Source organism: Syzygium oleosum, unplaced genomic scaffold (genome assembly GCF_021117445.2).
Source record: "Syzygium oleosum isolate NSW1041296 unplaced genomic scaffold, Sole_v2.1 Sole_v2.01, whole genome shotgun sequence".
NCBI classification, from domain to species: domain Eukaryota; kingdom Viridiplantae; phylum Streptophyta; class Magnoliopsida; order Myrtales; family Myrtaceae; genus Syzygium; species Syzygium oleosum.
In genome coordinates, this window is record NW_026607485.1 from 15450427 (window position 1) to 15457979 (window position 7553).

General features: G+C 46.5%; 1 pseudogene; it reads left to right on the forward strand.

The window, feature by feature from the left end:
• Nucleotides 1-3244: 3244 nt before the first annotated feature.
• On the forward strand, nucleotides 3245-7553 carry LOC115679818 (uncharacterized; annotated as a pseudogene).

The window sequence follows — 7553 nt, forward strand, 5'->3', positions numbered from 1 at the left end:
TTACTCCCTTTTAATTGCATAATTTCTTACAATGTAATTTTTAGTAGAAACTGCTTACACAAGGTGCGGCTTGTACAAAAGGTTTCTTATTTAAGTTTCATCATAAGAAAATATAAAGTTAAAAGGTGCGCAATTTCCGTTCTGTCACTTCACCGCGTACTGATTTCGACCCTCTTGTTTTATTTTACAAAAAACCAGGTCCCGAAACTACGGCTTCGAGGTAATCGCCGATTCGGACTCGATCAAGGGCTACACAAATGAATATCGAGGAGCAAAACGCCCGTTTCGCCGCTCTTGACGACAAGATCAATGGTCTTGCAGCCCAGCTCGCTCAATTCGCCAACGATATGAGGGCCGCATTAGCAGCGCCAAATGCTGATCAAGTCTCACCTCCAGCTATTCCCGAACCCGTAGAGGGACCCGCGAGAAGGAATGTTACTGAAGAGGCATTAGGTTCTACACCCGTAGTGGTTGAATTAGACCCTATTTCGGAAGCCGTCACTGCTCGTTTGGAGGAAGAACACAACAAAACGTTCGCGAAGATAGAAGAAAAGCTCCGTGCGCTACGAGGATATGAAGAGCACATGATCGAGGATTTATCTCGATATGCACAGATGAGCTTTCCCGAGAAGTTCAAGATTCCCGACTTCACTAAGTATGATGGGATTGGAGATCCAAAGATTCACCTGAAGTACTATTTGAACAGAATGGCGAGGTATGCTCAGAATGTCCTGTTGATGGTTCAGACTTTCCAAGAGAGCCTGACAGGGCCTGCGTTGCAATGGTACGTGTTGTCGGAGCCCGAGAAATTTGAAAAATGGGAGGATTTAGCTGAGGCATTCGTCCTGCAATACAAGTATAATACCGAGATAGCCCCCACGCGCGAAGTGTTGACTCGAACTGAAAAGAGAAGAAGTGAGTCCTTCAGAGCTTTCGCTCAAAGATGGCGTACTCTCACCGCTCAAGTTCGACCCCCACTTAGTGAAAAGGAGCTACTGGATCTCTTTCTCAAAGCTTTGCCTAACGATTTCTATCTAAAGTTGGTGGGTTCTGGGTGCTTGACCTTCTCTCAGTTGGTCGATGTCAGGTAGAGGATAGAGGGGGCTATCCATGATGGTAGATTGAACGAAGGGGCTAGTCGGAGGGTCCCGAATAGAAGAGAAAAGGATATGGAGATCGCGTATGTACAAGCGCCAGTTGCAACGAAACCCCTTGCCTCTCAAGGCCCCCTTACGTTTCGAGAGAACGCACATCAGAATCAGGAATTCAAAAGGAGAGCACCGAGGCAGTTCACTCCCCTGCCTAGGCCGCTATCCAAGTTGTTGCCTATGCTGTTGAGAAGAGGGATGATAGCTAAAGAAGTGCCCCGGGATAATCGTCCAAGATTCCCCGGGTTCGATTTATCAAAATCCTGTGAATTCCATAGAGGCGAAAAAGGGCATGATGTAGACAACTGCCTCATTCTTAAGATCAAGGTGCAGAATCTGCTCGACAAAGGCATTTTATCCTTCAAGGAGCCGACCCCCAATGTTTAGCAAAATCCGTTGCCTAATCATGCTGACAATGTCAACGTGGTTATTGAGAAGGGTGGCGAGAGTAAGCACACATTTAATGTGGATGTTCACAGACTCTATAAAATACTAGTGTCAGCTGGACACTTCGAGAATGGGGAGGATATTCCGATGGGAGAAAAGTTGAAATGTATTGCTCGGATGGTGGACATGGGGGTAATATATAGTATGAAGGAAGGTAATGTGATGACCATCATGGCTGAGGAGAAGTCAAAGGACATGCCCGTTGAGCGTGTAGAAACTAACGAGCCGACCGACGAGGGTGTGTCGGAGAGTCTAATCGTGACCGCCGGTGAAGAAGAGAACTCGCGTGCTGACCTTGGGCTTCAAGTTAGCAGTGTGCATCATGAGTTCATAAAACTCACTCGTAAGAAAGGGGAAGTGGTTGACACACTGGGTCAGCCTAGCGGCAAATTAGACTATCTTGTGAAGTATTCACCGCCACCCAGTTTCTTCATCGATCCCAAGGACGTCGTTCCCGATGGGTGGGGAGGTATGGACGACCCGCTCGAGCCTAACGAAGAAATGGTTGGCACGATTACCCCTGTGGTAATTGATTTATCTGTCGAGGAGGATTTATGGATGCCGGACGAGGGAGATGTCGAGCATCTAGTCGTCGACCTTATGGCCGAGGAGTTCGCTACCCTAGAGATCGGTGATGGTGTCATGGAGCCAATCGTGATTGAGCTCCCGCCTGAGGATGAAGAGGACTTGATAATAGAGAAAACCCCGAGTTACAACCCCAAGGCAGTCCCTTGGAGTTATAAGACGGACGAGATTGACGCCATCACACGTTCAGGCCGTTGCTATGCACCTGCTGGGGTAGTCGAGAAGAAAGCCATCTCGGACGAGGAAGCGAAGCAATTCCTGGCAATTGTCAAGACGAGCGAATTTAATGTCGTGAACCAATTGAGAAAGATACCTGCCCAGATCTCTCTTTTGGATCTTTTTAAAACATCCGAGAAGCACAAAAAATGCACTACTGAAAGTCCTTAATGAAGTGCATGTGCCAGAAGATATCGATGATAGTCAGCTAGAGGAGTTCGTAGGGTCCATTTTATTGAAAGATCAAATCTCATTTGCCGATGAAGACTTCCCCGTTGAAGGTCGCAACCATACCAAGGCGCTACTTATCTCGGTAAAGTGTCGTGATAGGATGGTGGCAAGAGTATTGATTGACAATGGATCGGCATTAAATATTTGTCCACTTGCTACCCTTCGTCGTCTGGGGGTAAATGAAGAAAAAATGCTAGTATCCAAATCTACCGTTCGTGCTTTTGACGGTATGAAAAAGGAAGTAATTGGTGAGGTTGAGCTTGAACTACTGATTGGTCCAGTCCTTTTCCTGGTCAGCTTCCAAGTCCTAGATATTTCTAGTGCCTTCAATTTTCTACTGGGACGACCGTGAATACATACCGCCGGAGCTGTACCCTCGAGCCTACACCAAAAGGTTAAATTCATTGTGGATGGGAAGCTGGTAACTGTTCACGGGGAAACTGACTTTAAGGTTTTTCACGACACGGCAATCCCATATGTAGAACCCGAGGACAAGGCTGAATCGAGTTATCAAACTCTGGAGTTGGTCTCGATGGTCCATGTGCCCGTTGGGACCATCATGCGAGACCTAGACGTGGCTAAGCCGTCGCTCATGTCGAGCAAGGTATTGCTCGAAAATGGTCATATCCCCGGAACCGGCCCGGGATTATATGTACAAGGTATCAAAGAACCCCTCCGGGTCTCCAAGTGGCGCAGGAAGACAGGCCTGGGTTATCATGGGAGCAATTCTGGTGACCGAGATAACCATGGAGGACGAAGCTGTGTCGGAGGACGAGGTCAATAGGGAGGCCGTAGTGTTCATGGTGGCCATACTAATTATAGCGGCCAGGCAAGCAACAAAGACCATGGTGATTACGGAGGCCTAGCTAATCAGGGAAGTTGCGGAGGTCGAGGAAGTTTATTTGGATTAGGGGAAGGTCAGAAGGGCCTACTTCTGCCAGAGTTGAAGGAAATCTTCCGGGGGCCACCCAAGCTGCTACAGGAAGAGGAGGCCATTCTTAGTCTCGTCGATCTTTTCGAGGGGGAGTGCATTTGTACCATCACAGAAAATGAAGAGGCCGAGCCTTCTGTTGCCACCGCCAACCCTTTTGAGTAGGGATGCTGCTTTTGTTTCCCGTTTAGTCTTGTTTGAGTCCGTGTTCGTCCTTTCCATGGGAAGTTCATTTAGGTCTAGGTGTTGTTTCTCCTTGTAATCAAAGTCCTGGACTGCGAGCCGTCGGTCCAGGACCTCGAGTCATGTAAACGGCCCTATCTTATTAATGAAGTCATGATCATGTTTTATTAGGAACGTGTAGAAGTACCCAAACCAGACTGATGATAATGCTTTGAGGCCTGGACTTCCACATGCTTCCTCGTTTCCAAAACCATTTGCGGATAGGGACATCCAAGGATATGAGGACGGATCCCTCATTTTCAAAAATTCTTTCAAAATGATTTCAAAACGCATGCACATCATTGTTACAATAACATTTTCTAATTCAGTTACTAACCTTCTTTGTGGCATCCCAGGCATGACATTTCACATAATCATGATAGGTGCATATGTGAGTCGAATTTGCTGGACGAAAATCCCTCTGGGTCCGACGATGACAAGGATGACTATGATCAGAGAAGCATCGAACAAGACTGGATTCGGTATGAGGAATCTAAGCCATTAACCGCAGTGCCTACAGTTATAATAAATCTGGGCGATTCAGAGACTGTCAAGGAAATCAAGATTGGAGCTAGCCTTTCTGAAATCAAGGCTAGAAGGATGATCGGCCTTTTAAAGGAATTCCAAGATGTGTTCGCATGGTCATATGCGGATATGCCGGGGTTAGATAGGGAAATTGTAGAGCATGCTCTACCAACTGATCCGAGTGTCCCGCCAAAGAAACAAAGACTCAGAAGAACAAAGCCCGAATTATCCAAGAAAATCGAAGAAGAAGTCATGAAGTTGTTGAAAGTGGGCTTCACAGAAGTGTCGCACTATTCAGATTGGATCGTCAATGTGGTCCCTGTTATGAAGAAGGATGGTCGGGTCAGGGTTTGTATTGACTACCGCGATCTGAATCGAGCGAGCCCAAAGGATGACTTCCCGCTGCCTCACATTGACGTGTTGGTCGACTGCACCGCAGGATTCGAATTATTCTCTTTCATGGATGGGTTTTCTGGCTATAATCAAATTCGGATGAAAGAAGAAGATAAAAATAAGACCTCCTTCATTACCCCATGGGGGACCTTTTGTTACAAAGTAATGCCGTTCGGCTTGAAGAACGCCGGGGCAACGTACCAAAGAGCAATGGTCACCCTGTTCCACGATATGATGCATAAGGAAGTGGAGGTCTACGTAGATGACTTGATTGCCAAATCCAAACATGGAGAGGACCACATTGAGGTATTGCGGAAATTATTTGACCGACTCCAAAAGTTCAAGTTAAGACTTAACCCAGCCAAATGTGTGTTTGGGGCAAAGTCTGGAAAACTACTGGGGTTCATGGTCAGTAGTCGAGGCATTGAAATCGACCCGTCGAAGGTTAAGGCCATCTGTGATTTGAAACCTCCTTCAACTGTCAAAGAGGTTCGTAGTTTGCTAGGGAGACTAAATTATGTGGCGAGATTTATTTCTCAATTGTTTGAGACGGCTAAACCTTTTTTCAAGCTCCTGAAGAAGAACGCCAAAGTTAAGTGGGACGCTGATTGTCAAAAGGCATTTGAGAAAATAAAACAATACCTCTCTCATCCGCCGGTTCTGGTGCCACCTGTCCCTAAAGTGCCATTGACACTCTACTTAACTATTCATGATGAATCGTTGGGAGCATTACTAGCTCGAAAGAGACCAAGTGATGACAAAGAATGTGCGATATACTATCTCAGTAAGAAGTTTACTTTATCCGAAATAAATTACTCTGGAGTGGAGAAGACGTGTGTGGCTTTGGTGTGGGTGCTACACCGCTTACGTCAATACACACTCCATCATCGGATTTTGCTTGTAACTGAGAATGACCCCATTAAATACTTGCTGGAAAAACCTGCGCTGGTCGGGAAGTTAGCAAAATGGCAAGTTCTGGTGTCTGAGTTCGATGTCCACAGCCGGACGCAGAAATCCGTCAAGGGAAGAGCTATAGCTGACATGTTGGCAGAGAACTTTGAAAGGTCGGAAGACCATGATCAGTTAGATCCTATAGAGGAGCGTATTTTAGAGATAGTGGACGATAAGTGGACTATGTACTTCGACGGTGCCGTTAACCTGGCTGGTTCTGGGACTGGGGCAGTTCTTATCTCCCCGACGGGTCAACATCACCCTGTGGCCGCCAAGTTGGTATTCCCTTGTACCAACAATATCTCATAATACGAGGCTTGCATACTTGGACTGCTGCTGGCCGTCGACATGAAAGTTAGGAAGCTGCAAGTCTACGGCGATTCCGCCCTCATCATTCTTCAGACAGAGGGTCGATGGCGGACTCGTGACCCCAAGTTGATCCCTTACCATGAATTCCTTGAGGAGTTAATAAAAGAATTTGAGGAGATTTCTTTTGAGTATTTACCACGATCACAGAATCAGTTTGTCGACGCCTTGGCCACACTGTCATCAATGCTACAAGTCATGGAAGGGTTAGACATCGAGCCACTGAAAATCGAAATACTGACACGTCCGGCTTACTGTTCGGTAGTCGCGGATGAGCCTGACGAGAAGCCGTGGTATCACGACATCATGAACTATTTTCGAAAGGGTGAATACCCTCATGGAAGCGAACTAGCGGATCAGAAATACATAAGAAAGCTAGCGTCGAAATTCTTCATCAGTGGCAACGCTCTTTACAAGAGGTCCTTTGGCTCAATTTTGCTGAAATGCGTCGATGCCAAAGAAGCTAACCAGTTGATGAGAGAAATTCATGAAGGAGGATGCGGTCTGCACATGAACGGTCATCTTTTGGCCAGAAAAATCATGAGGCTGGGTTACTTCTGGATGGCTATGGAGGCTGACTGTATTCGGCATGTTCGCTATTGCCATCGGTGCCAAATCTATGCAGATAAAATCAACGTACCGCCAAATGAATTGCGTCAAATGTCTGAACCATGGCCCTTCTCAATGTGGGGGATCGATATGATTGGGCCAATTAATCCTAAGGCTTCTAATGGACATCGCTTCATCTTGGTAGCCATCGATTACTTCACCAAGTGGATCGAGGTAAACTCATATGCCAATGTCACTGCTAAGAATGTAGCCAAATTTATTGGCCGTGATATCATCGCTCGCTATGGAGTCCCGGAGGCGATCATTACTGACAACGGCTCAAATCTAAACAACAAGGTTGTAGATGGCTTACTTGACGAGTTTCATATTCGTCACTTGAATTCCTCACCTTACCGCCCGCAAATGAACGGAGCTGTGGAGGCAGCCAATAAGAACATAAAGAAGATCCTATCGAAGACTGCGATAATTATAGAGATTGGCATGAACGGCTGCCTTATGCATTGATGGCATATCGAACTTCGATCTGCACTTCGACAGGGGTAACTCCTTTCTCGCTCGTTTATGGTATGGAGGCTGTCTTGCCCGTAGAAGTCGAAATCCCTTCATTGAGGATTCTCTCACAAGCTGAGCTCTCTGAGGAAGAGTGGACCCAACAAAGATGGGATCAGTTGAATATGATCGATGAGAAGAGATTAGAGGCTTTATGCCATGGTCAATGCTACCGAAAGCGAGTTGCAAAGTCCTTCAATCGCAAAGTCCGGCCTCGGCATTTTGAAGTTGGAGATCTCGTGCTAAAGAAAGTGCTATCCATCACACCCGTATTAGGTGGGAAGTTCGCCCCAAATTATGACGGTCTGTATGTCGTTAGAAAGGTTCTACCCGGGGGTGCTTTAATTCTTGTAGAAATGGATGGCCAAGAGTTGCCAAAGCCTGTAAACGCCGATTCGGTGAAAAAGTATTTTCCTTGA